The sequence below is a fragment of the Uranotaenia lowii genome, chromosome 2, assembly GCF_029784155.1.
Source record: "Uranotaenia lowii strain MFRU-FL chromosome 2, ASM2978415v1, whole genome shotgun sequence".
NCBI classification, from domain to species: domain Eukaryota; kingdom Metazoa; phylum Arthropoda; class Insecta; order Diptera; family Culicidae; genus Uranotaenia; species Uranotaenia lowii.
Window position 1 is genome coordinate 411432713 of NC_073692.1, and position 16297 is coordinate 411449009.

At 40.8% G+C, this 16297-nt stretch overlaps 1 long non-coding RNA gene across 1 annotated transcript; it reads left to right on the forward strand.

The window, feature by feature from the left end:
• The first annotated feature begins 853 nt into the window (after window positions 1-853).
• Window positions 854-1512, forward strand: LOC129745406 (uncharacterized). The gene is made up of 3 exons (XR_008737125.1): window positions 854-987; window positions 1049-1334; window positions 1390-1512. It is a non-coding gene; the product is annotated as an uncharacterized LOC129745406 (long non-coding RNA).
• The last annotated feature ends 14785 nt before the right edge of the window (window positions 1513-16297 follow it).

Genomic DNA, 16297 nt, shown 5'->3' on the forward strand with positions numbered 1-16297 from the left:
TTTTGAAGAAACATAGGCAACTGACTAAGTCAAACTGAGTTAGATCGATGACAAAGTGAGAACGAATTAGCGAACGCGGTCAATGCAAACTCGAGCGGCGGAACAAAATGTATTTCTGCTCAAAGCGATTTATATGGTAAGTAAATAGGATCAGATTCTTCGTCTATATTTCTTTTTATTTTTATTTCTCACTATCTAGTTTCTCATCTATTCTAAAATAAAATGATGAACTAGATTTAAGCTCACAATTGTAAACAAACACAAATGAGTTTGGCTCATTAAAGCCTAAAGGTATAAGCCGTTTCAAATAAAGTAGTTGCAAAAAAATATAATCAGATTTTGATAGACGCTATGTCATCGGCCTTACTCGCAATCAGATTCCTCGATTGAGAAAAAACTTAAACTACGTCAGTCAATATGGTTTAGGTTTTAAGCTGATAATTTAAATATCTCGATAGAGATAACAATCGTGTACATCGAAAATTTAAATAAATTTATTAGAGAAATTTACAATCAAAGCTCTTCCGCGGCTAAGCTATCATGAACTCTATGATTTTGTACAAATTAATTCAAAACGTTGAACTAATATTCAAAACTAAAGTAAGCTTGAAATATTAAGTACCGCAAAGAAATCAATAAGAAGAAAAACCAAATTCAAAGTGCTATATGGTAGTAATAAATGGTAAGTAAGGTAACAATCAAGCGAAATACGAGAAAAGTATCTCGTCGTATTTCGTCCGCAATGTGTAAATTTTGAGTTCACACCTTTGTATTGATCCCATATTAAACTTATATTGAGTGAAAATTAATGACCGTGTATATGTTTGTTTTGAAAATAAGTTTTGCGGAAAGAAAACGATTTTGGGCATTCGTTATTTTCATAAAGAAATGATTGCTGCAGAGATTATTCACCATCATCGGAGACGGCGATTAGCGATTTGTTTCGCTGGATGGAGAAGTACTTTCAATGAAAAGAAAAAAAGCAAGGTAAGCCCTTATTTATCTACTCAATGAATTGTGTTTTTATGCGTTTCGCTTGCAATTACAGCAGTACGTTAGATATGAAATTCCCCACCAACATATACTCAACTGGAAGCGGAGGTGGCAGGCATTCATGAGATGCTTTCGGCGTTAGCAGCGTAGGAAACATGGATCCCAGGCACAGCATTAAGCAGCATATGATGAATGGTGATCTTCACAGATCGGATCTTGGAATGCCATGATAGTTCCAAAAAAAAAACTTAAAAACAAAAATACTCCAGCCCTAAGTTCCCAGTAGTAGTAATTTTAGTGTTATGAAAGAAAACTCAATCAACGTAGGGATAAATATCCAGGTAAGTTTTGATTGTTTCGATGACGTAGCGTACTTTAATATGTATTTTTTTTTAGTTGTTACAGCAGTATTCAACTTCCCGGACAAAAAGATTTCAGTTCTATTGGAGTAGAACGAAACGAATAATACAACGAATACAAGAAATTTACTGACGAAACTGGATGAATAGCAAGTCCCAGAGATTATACTGGTCGATTAATGATGAGTGCACATCTTCACAATCTGGATCTTGAAATGAAAATTATGTAAATCCAACCTGAAAGCAAAAACATTTCTGTCAATTCCTGCCGAAAGTGATTAATGTTGCACGAATATAAATGCAGTTTTTACCAACCTATCATGTATTTATTGTCTTCATTCATACGTTTCTAAAAAGCTACACGATATTCAATCGCTGGCGTTTCTGATCGGTTTTAGAATTATTATCGTAACGTCGCTTTCTTCTGTCAGCATCGGTGAATCGCGAATTTAAACTTTGAAGTTAAGCTTTAATAAGCATGTTAAAGTACTTATCTGCCACGATCTTGGCACAAGGGATACACAGTGCGTCGTAAATGATATCGCCGTTCCTATATGGCCAGAAAAGAGTATCGATCAGCTTTTGTTTAACTGCTATCGTTGATTCTTTTAAAAAATTATCAAAATTTTTTTCCATCAGGCTGACCATTTTTTTTGCAAATCTAAACATGTTGTTCCCGGGTTTCTTAAGATTCGAATTTTCATCGAACTTTTTAGTGTTTGTAAGGAAAATACACCTGTCGTCAACATCAGAGGCATCTGCTGCCACGCGTTGGATGCAGTCCTTATGTCGTATTTTAGAATACACCCAACCAGCTGTGTAGTAAATACTATTTTCGTGGTTCACATCAAAGCTTGGTTCGACAGATCTTCTTTTTAGCGCAGTTGTAGTAATTGTGCGGCTTTTTCTTCGACCCTTCCTTTGTATATAGTTCCGTTTTGAAGAAACCAACGGTATTTGCATTAAAGTTTTTGAGTCTAGAAAATAGTTACTCAAATCAGCTGAGACATTACCTAGCTTTTTAGGAGAAATAATTTGGTTGACGACTATTGATTTATATGCAGATGCAAATTTACTTGGGTCAGGGTGTTTGTTATTAGCATTTTTCCATCGAATGATGGAAAAGTGGTGTTCCAGGCAATCCTGAGATAGATTTCGGGTTCTTAGAAAAGAAAAACCATAATTACTCCTCAAATCTTTGAAAAGCTTTTCGAGTACTGAAATGTACAGTAGCCATCCATCGATAAAGTAAGGTTTTTGAGATCGTGAGGCTAGTAGGGGAAACTGGTTTTCCTAAAATATATAATAAAATAAAGACCATAAACATAAAATTAATCAAATTATTTTACGCTTTCAGTTTTTACCCTGGCCCTTATTCTGCGCCGCGCGTGACGTGATGATTGTCACCTCACCTCGGAGTCACCGTGAGATTTGTCACCTTATTCCCGGAGTCGATCCATGTAAAGTGACAGAGGTTCATTCTAGGTGAGTGGCCGAATGAACACATCTGTCAAAATGGCCAAACTTGTTCTGTTTTGTTTTGAGTTTGGTCGCGCTTCGGATTTTTTGAATCAGTTTTCAAACAAACGAGTTGGAATTCCGGGTTTTAAAAGACCACAATCGAATTGTACGGCAATGGCAAGCTGCTTGACAAAGAACAGGGCCTAATGGTGTGGTCCAAGTGGATACTTCATTATCCAAGGATGAGTCCGGAACCTGCACCGAGTTGAAGGAGGAACCATCGAATGTGAAAATCGAAGATCCGAATATGTCGCCCGAACCAATCGTTACAAAAAGAAGCGGATACAAGGCCAAATTTCAAAGTGTTATCAGGTAAGTAAAGTGGTTTTCGTTTTGTGCTACAAGCTGCTGAAAATGTTGTTTACGTGAAATTCGTTGGAAGGCCTTGAATTACGCCAAAAAAGTGCTATTATTCGCATCAACAACAAGTTTTTACCCTAAATTACATTAAACGATTATGTAATCAATTGTATTTTACCAATTGTAGGGCCAAAGTGAAGCTGAAAAATTTCGGTCGGGCATGCAAAAAGGGATCAGCCGCTTTGCGAGGATCTTTTCGGACTGGTCATCGTCGTTCAGAGCTGTCGGTGGGTCGGTGCAAGCCTTATTCGATTCATGCTCATATGGAACCAGGATGTCCCAGTGTGTCCCATCAAACTGCCGGTTTTAATTAATTCGTACAGAATTAGGTCCGCATTCCGGAAACAGGTTCCCTAGAACAGCAACAGGTAGAAAGCTAAATATGTTTATAGTAAGCACTCGATGTTAATCCGATTTTCTTTTAAATTTGCAGCCTTACTATTCATTTTAGTTATTTAACATTTTAGTTATTTAACAAATAAAATCACCTATGTATCCACAAACTGCAAAGTGACGAATCTAATAGGAATTATATTTCGATATTCTGGAGAACTAAAACAAATTCGAATTGGCTAAGTACTCTCATGGAACCGGGGGAAGGGAGATGCTGTTAAGCTGTTGTACGGCAGTGGTTAAACGACTGAATGCACTGCTGCACCTTTACTCCTTCATGCACAAAAGTGGACAAATTTAATCGATATCGAATGGCGCATAAAGGATTGCATGCCAGTACTACAACAAACATTCTTTGGAGAACAACTTTTCTTTGAATAAATAAAAATGTACTTTTCAAATGAGAACAATGTGTTTACCCAATATCTAATGTAAAACTTATATGATTTCATATCAATCAAATGTTTCTAAGAATTTTTTTCATTGAGCAAAAAAGCAGATATTTAAAATAAATGTACATAAGTAAGTTAATCTCATTTTTTTAAATTATCATATTTTAGTGTAAGTAAATACTTAAAATCAAAATATGCTGTTTTGCATTGGTTTTCCATTCAAATTCTATTTCGTCACTACCTGAAAAGGTACCGACAATTCTCACACATTGCCGAATTAGTTCAGCGATTCTAGATTTTTTCGTGAAAATTGTTTTAAAAATGGTCATACTTTAATGTTGTTGAACATTTAGAGCCAAATTATTCCCTGTTTCATAAATTTTTCATTGAATTTCTATCTAGTCGCCACCTGAAAAGGTACCGACAATTGTCACCTAAAATCGTCACCCGAATGCGACGATTCTCACCCACGGTGACTACGAGAATAGGGTAAGAACTCACAAAGTTCATCCGAAGTGACGTTCCTCACCTAAACCGACTGCTGGAATAGAGTGACTTGGGTGACTCAACAATCGTCACGTCACGCGAGGCGCAGAATAAGGGCCCCTATCCAGATCACCACAAGCCCTTGGAATAAATCTCAGTTGACGTAACTTTTTTTTCATCAAGGAAAGAAAACTCCAGTGTGGAGATCCTTTTTGAAGCGGTTTTTTGAAAACCTGTAAAAGCGATTTTTAAAAATTTATGTGGTTATCCTTATGAATGAAAATTGAATTTATTACCTTAGTGTCGCAAAATGTTGAAGAGTTAGCTATGTCGAAAAGCTTATCAAAGTACTCGCAATAGCGCGCAGTACTCAAATGAGTTTTGGGAAGTTTTCCTGTTTGTACGAATGTTTGCATACCAGCACTTACAGACTCGCTGAGAGTTTGGGCAGCCAAATTGAAGATCATTTCCCCAAAAGGGAACATGTGAATGTGTGCTTCCTTAAGGCGTGGAACAGTCCTAGGGATATACTTTATATCCTCGTTGTAGAGATCTATTATGTGTTGAAATTGACATATTTCACCACCGAAAACTGCGTTATGTCGCAGTAAATTGTTTCTAGACGATTTCAACAGATGTGGTGCGTCGTATGCACAAAAAATCCGTTTATTTTCAAACGAGAACCAAGGTTTTTTTATGGTCACGCCAAATTTTTTAAACATAGCTCTGTTCGAAGCATTTTGATCTGTGACTATTAATTTTACTATAAGTCCGGTTTCACTAATCAATCTTATGGCTTTTCGAACTATTTTGACTAGCCGTGTCGAATGGCATGAAGTAGAATTAAAAAAATATCCAAAAGCTTGCTTAAATCCACTCCTCATGGATTTAACCATGAAAGTTAAAGCTTGGTTGGCCATTCCATCGATCTTGGTGGGCTCCCTACCGACTTTAGTTTCAAAACCGAGGAAATAGTCTGGTTTCGCGTTTGCCATATACGTTATTCGTTTTGCCACACACATTTCATCTAGAAAAATTGTGACAATTCGTTCTTCTTCAGGAAGGTTGGAAACCTTAATTTTAAGAAGATGAAGCACCGTTGTCGAAAATCCTTCGGTCACCTCCAACCTAGACAGCCATTTTCGGATTGTTTCGATGGACGGAAGGGTGAAAAATTTTCTCATTTGACGATACGCTTTACACGAACAATAATGTAAAACTACGGCAATGTTTTTCAGCCTATCCGAAAATCTGGCTCCTCGCAATTTTCTTGTTTTGTTTTTTTGTAGCTCTTGAAGCAAGGGATCCGTCAAACAATCTGTTTTCGATTGAAGCTCTAACTTCAAGCTTCCTATCTTGTTTTTCAGATTGACGATCTGAGCTTTTAGTTTACTGGTTTGCTTCTGCTTGCTCCTTAACTTCTTTTTAAGCTCAATACGCTGGCTTTCAGAAATTGTCAACTGATTCATCAGACCAACAATATCAGGCACAACATTATAGTCATGATCATGATTATATGCAGCTGTTTTTTTCAATGCTTCGTTATTGAGGGGTATTAAGTAGTCAGATTCAAGATCGGAAGATTTGCACTCTGCTTCTCCTGCAACATCAACGTTCCCGATATTTTCATCCAAATGTTCTTCAAAACTTGGTAGCTCAAAAGATTCTGTCTCAACCTCACAATCCAGAAAATGTGGGGGAAACAGTGTTGGTCGTGAGGACAAATACAAGCTAGAAAAGAATTTTTGTTTATTTAAGTAATTAGACAATATTTTATTCTGAAAGTTTACCCTTGTGATTTGTTCTGTACGTTGAAAAAGTCACTGTCGACGAAATGTCGTGAACAAATCACACTATTTTCGGTGATGTCGGGGTTTTTACAGAAGCTAACCCAAGCTTCATTAGGCCTAAAAATCACAAATTTATTGGTGCAAACATTCATCTTCAAATTCATCTTACCTATTGGCAGCATAGATACGGTAAAATGAGTGTGAAGAAGCACCATGTTTATAAACTGGGCAACCACTAACAGCACAGTATACACGACCCATTATTCACGAAACGTAATAATATAAAAGAGTTAACAAAATAAAAATTATACCCGCAGAACTTTTTCACTTGATTCACAACAGTTTGAAATTCAATCTGTATTATTGTTGTTATCATCTACGACACTGCTAAGAATTTTTATACTTTTCAGTGTGAAATCAATCCTACATTTTTTTCTTTGGTGTATGAAAAATATTTAAGGAATTAATTGGACATTGAACAACATTAAAAAGTATAAGATTTTCATAGTTTTTGTTAATACAATTTCGTTGTATAATCAATCCATAGTGATCATTAAGTTTTCATAAATCCCTTAGCAATTAGTTGCAAAGTAAAATAGCATGTTTTGAGCGCACCGCGGTATGATGCGCACCTGCGTCGCATTGGAAGTTAGGTTTTGTGTAATCTCATTTAGCGCGCTACGCATCAAACTATGCTTACCCTCATTTCTATCAAACCAGATATTTGAGTGTGTTACCGATCCAAACAATGTTTGCATTCGGTACCAATTCAATGGAGCAATACAGATTTTTGTTTGGTTTACGCGGTCTTGTTTTTTATTTTGTTTGGTTTTGGCTCATTATTTGTAAATTTAAATTTAAATATAGCTATAAAAAAAGTTAGCTTGTCCAATATGCCCTAATCGAGGTTAACCGTCAAATGACAGGTGTCATTTGGCATTTATGACACCGGATTCAGACACCCGAGAGAAAAGAGCGGGAATCTGGAGGTTGATGCGTGAACGGCGGCGGATGTCTCGTTCACTTGTATCGGGATCAGGAAACGAATAACATCTATTTCTTTAAAACATTAAAAACCCTCACCGAAAACGTGATCTACCGTTCGGAGTTTGTGCGGAGTGTCCGGCCGAGTGAGCCGAAGAAAAGGGAGCGAACCGTGTGAATAATAAATAAGTCCTGTGCGAAAACCACTGTAGTGGGACAGGATTGTGTGAGGTGCAGCTTAACACGCCGTCAATTTGTGTTCGCTGTTCGTGCACGGTTCAATCCCCATCCGTCTTGGAAAGCGTTCCGTTGTTTCCGCACGCTTTGCCAGGTTCTACACATCCCGACCGCACTGCTGACCCCATTTAAAGCAGCTCCGAAACGACGCCACTGCCGGTTAGGCCGGAATACACCAGACGAGTCACGGCGCACATCCTCATAGCCGTGGTTCGACTACCAGCTCCGGGTCAACATTATTCGTAGCGTGGTTGGCCCATAGCAGCAGAGTTCAGCGAACGCAGCCCGGTTTCACATCAGGGCTGAATTCAGAGGAAATCGGATAGCTACTCCCGGAAAACGAAGCGAACGATGGCCATCGAGACTGTGGACGGGAGACCCCGGTGAAGGCATAAAAATGGCAAGTTAAAAAAAATAAATGTAAAAATCGTAATTATTCTCTTGTAAATTTAGTGTTTAATGAGCCCTGTAATTTGTCTTGCTTTATTGTGTTGTCCGCTTTGTAAGCAGCGATTGGTCGTTTCCGTCCTCCCTGAGAACGTGCGCCGACCCTGAGAACGTGAGTATTTGAGTTGAGCTGGCAGGAAGTGGATGACCAAGTCATTAACTTTCAATTGGCGATCCATCGAAAAGGAAAAAATATTCTAGTCTTTGGCCAGAATATTTTTTCCAACGTTCCTCAGGGAGACTCAAGACCAACTGTCGCTTGTCTTGATTAAGTCAATTTCATTTTCAGCTGTTTCCAAAAGTCTGCTAAGAAACCGTTTGACCAGTAAGGGGGGCTGGGAGATTCTGATTTAACCAGATTGGAGAACCATTTAAGTATTTCTGCGTTCAGTACTTCGCCTAATTACTTTTCATAACAGTATTACAGGATCTTAACTTTCTTAATTTGTATTATTTTTCATTAAAATTTTCTATTCTGCTCAGTTTTTTTAGTACTTGGGCGTCCGAAATGGCGACAAATGCTACAGGATTGAGACAAAGATTCGAAAACCGATACCAAGAATTGCGCCCTGAATTGCTTGAAGGGAATGATTTAGATTCAGAGTTGATAATGAGAAGTGTAGAAGTTACTGGTGATCGATCCTTGACCAGACGTCGACGGATTTTAAGAGATTTATTGAGGCAGGAAAGAGAAAGAGGTACACCGGAAATGATCGTACCGAGTACTCCAGAGGAGGAAATAAGTGTTTGTCGAGATAGAGTCATTTATTTAGAACAATCCGTTTTGAATTCTAATAGAGTTGCTCCTAAAGTGAAACATACATTACTGCACTTAGCTAATCGGTTGGCCGTTTTAGGAAGTAATGCTTTGGCCCCGATTAATGAAGAAGCTGGTAAACTCTTAACCCGTGTTTGCGACCATTTAGATAAATATTTCCCTTCAAATATCCCAGATACCACTCCGATTCAGGATATAGTTGATGAGTTATTCGACAAGGCTGAAGAGGGAGAAAGAGGTAACTCATCGCCGGAACAAGAAGCCATTGAATGTCTGAAGAGAATGGGTCTCATTTCGACAGATCTTGAAAAACCTGATGTTAATATCTTTCGCGATTCGTTAATTGCACTTGAAAAGGAACTTATCCAACTTCGCAGTAAAACATCCTTGAATGAACGAACCAATTTAGAAAAAACAACCGTAACAAATCCGTTGATCAACCAAAATACAAGTAATGAACCTTATACCGGAACAATTCCGAGGCTCACTGACGTCACCGTCGAGTGTACTGTCGTGACCAATCAATATGCTAGGCCAATAACCACCCCCGCGATTACTTCGGATTATAATCCTGTTTCAAGCGTACCGCGCCCATCGATAAATCCTACTACGACCCCATACCCTTACAAATTAACAGAATATGTCAGTTATGACAGTGTTAGAGATCCCACACCATACCCTTTCACCCAGCCGTGGTTCAACCGATCGTCAATTAACGGAAATTCGATGTCATTGATACCTACTAAAGTACCCACCTCTATTACACCCCAAAGTATGCCGAATGCATGGCCCAACTTACCATATTCGCGCGGCCAAGCCCTTTTCGAACCCACTACGCTTGCCTCGTATCAGGTGACAATGTCACAGTGGCCAAATTCATTCAGCCAATCTCCACCCACGTTTTCTCAAACCACAGCTATGCCGCAAGTCTCGTTTCCGGTTCCACCACAGAATATACATCCGTCAGTATCATATCCGAACCTATACCCACCTTATAATGTTCCACCTTGCATGCATCTACCCGACCGAAATGTCGCGGTCGCCCACAAAACACTTCCAGTTTCGTTATGGAAAATTGAAAAATACTCCGGTACAGATCGAGGTACAAAATTAAACGAGTTTTTAGCATTAGTTGAGCAATTGGCGCTCTCAGAACGCGTGTCTGAACAAGAACTGTTCGATTCGGCGTTTCATTTGTTTGAGGGACCAGCTAAAAGCTGGTATATGAGCATGAGACATCCTTACCCCGGTCGTTTAATGAATTGGCATCATCTAGTATGGGAGTTGAAACGTAATTTTGCCCATCCGGAACTAGATGCCCTTCTTCGGTTTCAAATATATCAAAGGAGGCAACAAAGAAATGAAACCTTCCAAGATTACTATTTTGCAATGGACAAAATGTTCCGAAGCATGATGCATCCTATGGAAGATCGCGAAAAACTCGATATTGTAAAGCGCAATCTTAGGAACGATTACAAGAAATCACTTTTGTGGCAACCGATTTTTAATCTACCGCAGCTAATTGAAGCAGGCCACATTATCGACTCTTCAAACTTCGCAATGTATAACCAAGTATTCGCCCCAGAACGTGCCGTTAATTTAGTAACACAAAACAACCCGGTAAACTCACGATCCGAACATTCACGATACCCACGATCCAATCAAAATCGAAATGAAAACTGGCGCGATAAACCTAAAAACACATCCCACGAAAATTACCCCTTTAAAAAGAATTCCGGTAACGCTAGATCCGTTTCTGAACCGAAGAAAACTCCTACGCCCGAGAACCAACCTGGTCCGTCGCGACCGCGTCGAACAATCGACTACCTTGTTGATGGTTTCACACCGCCACCCGCTAACGTGTGTCTGAATTGCCGACAGGTCAATCATCAGGTGGAAGAATGTCGATCGCTCAACGGTCTAATTTGTTTCATCTGTGGCTTCAAAGGCTTCGACACACAGAACTGTCCGTACTGCCAAAAAAACGGTCGTCCGACACTCGAAAAGCGCCGAGAGTCGAAAGACCTCGCGTAAACTCCCCCACACCTGAACTAAGTTTACTCAACTGCGAACCAGTTCACCCAGATTGGTATTCAAACGAGACATCCGAAACACTAGAAATAACTATTCAAAACTCAGGCGATAATCGTCCATACGCCTGGGTGTTTATTCACGATATACGCATCAAGGGTTTGCTCGATTCCGGTAGCAATCAGACTTTAATTAGTGATACGTTACACACGCGTTTGCGTAATGCAAAATTGCACGCTTTGCAGAAGAAGATGGAATTAAGATCGGCCGATGGGGGTAAATTATCCATTTTAGGAGAAATTTTCATTCCTTACCGTTTTCAAAATGAAATTAAAATAGTTCCCACACTTGTCATAAAAGATTTGCTGATTGATTGTCTCTTAGGAATGACATTTTGGTCTAAATTTAACATTTATCCTCAGGTGCAGTGTGCCCTTCTGCATGAAGAGAGTGGCACTGAACCTAGAACCCCTGAATATATACTTACCCCTGAAGAAACCGAAAAGCTAGAAGAAATTAAACGCACATTCCAAGTGGCCAAACCTGGTTACTTACCAATCACCCCGCTAGCGCAACACTCCATTGAAATAGCAGAAGAATGGAAAGCTAAGCCACCCGTTAGACAGTACCCGTATACAATGTCCCCAAAAATACGAGAGAAAGTGGTAGAGGAGATCAACCGGATGCTAGATATAGGAATCATCGAACGTTGTCAGTCGGACTGGTCGCTGCCGGTGGTTCCTGTAATCAAGCCTTCCGGAAAAGTCAGACTCTGCCTCGACGCTCGTAAGTTGAACGAGCGAACCGTTCGAGATGCATATCCGCTACCTCATCCTGGAAGGATATTAGGGCAACTACCTAAAGCTAGGTACTTAAGTACTATAGATTTGTCGGAGGCTTTCCTCCAAATCCCCTTAGAACCCAAATCTAGAAACTATACGGCCTTCAGCATTCAAGGATCAGGAATGTACAGGTTCACTCGATGTCCGTATGGATTAGTTAATAGTCCTAGTCGGCTCGCTAGAACCATGGATTTCGTGTTAGGTAATGGAGAATTGGAACCTTTTGTCTTTGTCTATCTTGACGACATAGTTGTAGTAAGTGAGACACTGGAACACCATCTGCAACTATTAGCCGAGATAGCCAAAAGACTTAGAAGGGCCAATCTCTCCATTAACCTGGACAAATCCCACTTCGGTGTAAACGAGTTACCGTTCCTAGGATACCTACTATCAATTGATGGTTTGCGCGCAAACCCAGATAAAATCCGACCCATCGTGGAGTACGAACGTCCAACAACAGTCACCAAATTGCGCAGGTTCCTAGGAATGGCTAACTATTATCGCCGTTTCATCGAAGATTTCAGTGGTACTACGGCCCCGTTGACAGACTTACTGAAAACCAAAGGCAAAACCATAACCTGGTCGGACCAGGCAGAAGAGGCATTCTGTTCCATAAAAGAAAAATTGATCACTTCACCCATACTCGTTAGCCCAGACTTTGATAAAGAATTTATCATTCAAACCGATGCCAGTGACGTAGCCGTCGCTGGCGTACTAACGCAAAGCCAAGATGGCCAGGAGAGGGTCATAGCTTATTTTTCGCACAAGCTAAGTACTCCTCAAAGGAACTACCATGCTTGTGAAAAAGAAACTTTGGCCGCTCTCTTGTCCATCGAAGCTTTTCGGGGGTACATAGAAGGATCACACTTCACCTTGGTCACGGATTCGTCTGCTCTGACCCATATCCTTCGTACTAAATGGAAGACCGCATCACGTTGTAGTCGTTGGAGTTTAGCCCTGCAGCAATACGACATAACCATCAAGCACCGGAAAGGCAAGGACAACGTGGTTGCCGATGCGTTATCAAGGTGTGTTGCTGCAGTGTCCGCCGAAACAGTCTCAACGTGGTATGACGACCTGAGGGAGAAGGTTATGGATCAGCCAGACGAATACGTAGATTTCCAGGTGAAGGATGGACTTCTTTACAAATTTGTGTCCACCCCAAACCTTCCCTACGATCATCGGTTCGAGTGGAAATGGGTAGTTCCTCCGGAAAAACGCGCTTTGGTTCTTAGGGAATGTCACGACGAATCAATGCATCTTGGAACAGATAAAATGTTAGCTAAGGTCAAGTTAAAATATTACTGGCCAAAAATGACCAAAGAAATCCGGGAATACATCAAAGCGTGTACCACATGTAAAGAAACAAAACCTGCATCGGTCCCAGTCGTACCGACCATGGGGGACCAGAAACTTACCACTCACCCTTGGCAAATCATCGCGGTAGATTATATAGGGCCGCTCCCGCGAAGCAAAAAAGGAAATCAGCACATACTGGTGACCACTGACCTATTCAGTAAGTGGTGTATGCTGATACCAGTAAGGAAAATAGACAGTACTTCACTGTGTACCTACCTCAGAGACCAATGGTTCTTCCGATATTCCACGCCGGAAACACTAATTTCTGACAACGCGTCCGTGTTTCTGTCCCAACAGTTCAAAGATTTTCTCGGAAAGTTCGGAGTGAGGCATTGGTTGAACTCTAGATACCACTCTCAGGCGAATCCGGTTGAGAGGGTGAATAGGACAATCAATGCCGCAATCCGAACTTATGTCCGAGAAGATCAGAGACTCTGGGACAGTAAACTTTCCGAAATCGAGACCGTCCTTAACACGACCCGCCATTCATCGACCGAATTGACCCCGTTCTTTATAAATCACGGCCACGAGGCCTTCACAAAAGGGTCTGACCACCGATGGGTCAATAGTGCTGACCAAACCGATATCGATCAAACGATCGATAATAAAAAGGAGCTTTTTCCAAAAATTTACGACCTAGTTCGGATTAATCTGAAAAAGGCCCATGAAGCCGGGAAACAGAGATACAATCTCCGAATTCGTACAAAGGCCAAACCATTCGAAGTCGGCCAACTGGTTTACAAAAGGAACACCAAGCAATCTAATGCCGCGGAAAAATATAACGCCAAGTACGGCCCTGTGTTTCTGCCTGCGCGAATATTAAGGCGAATCGGTACCTCGTCCTACGAGCTCGAGGATACCAACGGTAAACCCCTGGGGGTGTGGCCCGCGGCCCACCTCAAACCAGGGTAGTTTATTGTTCCATCTTTTGGCACAAGCACTATCCCTCCAGTATTCCTCTTTCCTAAGTATCAGCAGGCCCAGTCTTGTTCCCTTAAATTTCCACTTGCGCCGAAAATCCGAAAACAGGTATTTTTTTTCCATCGTTTTGCGTAGGAGTCGAGTGAAAGAATGAAGAAAACCTAAAAGAAAATCGACCTCCAGTATGGAACACTTTTTTTAATTTTATAGGTACTCACCATCACACCCGGGAGAATGTAGCTGTACAGGGCCCTCGAAGTGATCTTGACCACAGTCCTAACACAGATGTCTTCTAGCCGAAAATCGCTCCACCAGTTCCGGACAGAATCTGAAAAAATAACAACAAATTAAGCTATTCTGATTCCCGTGTCGGTTTACATTCATACTTACCCTCTCCTCCAGAAAACCAGCTAGAATACCGTAAATTCGCTCGACTACGACCAGGAATCATTGCTCTCCCGTTCCTTCGTTTTCGGATACCATCTAAAAACTCGAAAAAGCATTAAAAAGGAAATGATTAGTCGCTAAATAAGGCAAATTACTTGTTCAAATTCCCGTTCACTTTTGTTGTCGTTCAGAAAAAACCGAATGACAGTTTCCCGTGTTTACATTCGTAATGGTCCGTTTCATTTAGACGTGGCCTAACACTGCTGCTCACATCCCCATACAACCGTGACGTGGGTTTAGTAGTCCATTTTTTTCGTAACAAAAGTTTTCGAATAAAAGTGTGACAAAAGTTGTATAGTTGAGATAGAAAAGTTTCCATTAAAGTATTTAATGGCAAATGATACTGGATAAATTGGCAGGTCAATCGTGTGCCAGTTGTTCGACCGAGCGTGTTTATAACTCAAGGGGGCTGCGCTGGAGACCGGAGTCAACGCGACGCTGATGGTCAGTACACGGTGGCTCGATCCTGAGCCATGCGCCAAATTTGAGCGGAGTTGTTTCACAACATTGATGCCCTATGACCCCGCACAATCCTTGATTATAAACACGTTTCGGTCATTTTCAACCCAAGGCGATTGAGCCTTTCTATTTTCCTTTTTTTTTCTTAAAAGGCAGTGTCGTGTTTTGTCTTTAGAATTAAATTAAGTTGAGTGTAGTTTATAGAATGATTGATACGCGTGAGTGTTAGTATGAATGTTATGGAGGACGCGTCCAATGATTGAGGATAGTGAGTGAATGATGACGAATGAATATAGAATTAGGGTATTAGGTTTTCCTCTGTACAGAATGGAGGAGTTTAATGCAATTAATACAAGTCTAGGAAAGTAAAGATTATGTTTTCCTGGAGGCCAAGCAATGTAACGGGGATTTTCTCAAAAGGAAAATCTAATGAAATGCTTGAACGACAGCAAGAGATGCTTAATGGGGACACAAGATGGTTCAATCAGAAATTTTGAAAAAAAATATTTGGGTCCGGTTTCAAGGCAGATGGATGGAAACAGTTTAATTTGGAATTGATCGAAAGAGACATTGCACGGAAAAATTTCTCCTGAAATTTCATTTGAAATTTCACTAGAAATTTTTCCTGGCCGATCTAGGGGAGGATTGTTACCGATCCAAACAATGTTTGCATTCGGTACCAATTCAATGGAGCAATACAGATTTTTGTTTGGTTTACGCGGTCTTGTTTTTTATTTTGTTTGGTTTTGGCTCATTATTTGTAAATTTAAATTTAAATATAGCTATAAAAAAAGTTAGCTTGTCCAATATGCCCTAATCGAGGTTAACCGTCAAATGACAGGTGTCATTTGGCATTTATGACACCGGATCCAGACACCCGAGAGAAAAGAGCGGGAATCTGGAGGTTGATGCGTGAACGGCGGCGGATGTCTCGTTCACTTGTATCGGGATCAGGAAACGAATAACATCTATTTCTTTAAAACATTAAAAACCCTCACCGAAAACGTGATCTACCGTTCGGAGTTTGTGCGGAGTGTCCGGCCGAGTGAGCCGAAGAAAAGGGAGCGAACCGTGTGAATAATAAATAAGTCCTGTGCGAAAACCACTGTAGTGGGACAGGATTGTGTGAGGTGCAGCTTAACACGCCGTCAATTTGTGTTCGCTGTTCGTGCACGGTTCAATCCCCATCCGTCTTGGAAAGCGTTCCGTTGTTTCCGCACGCTTTGCCAGGTTCTACACATCCCGACCGCACTGCTGACCCCATTTAAAGCAGCTCCGAAACGACGCCACTGCCGGTTAGGCCGGAATACACCAGACGAGTCACGGCGCACATCCTCATAGCCGTGGTTCGACTACCAGCTCCGGGTCAACATTATTCGTAGCGTGGTTGGCCCATAGCAGCAGAGTTCAGCGAACGCAGCCCGGTTTCACATCAGGGCTGAATTCAGAGGAAATCGGATAGCTACTCCCGGAAAACGAAGCGAACGATGGCCATCGA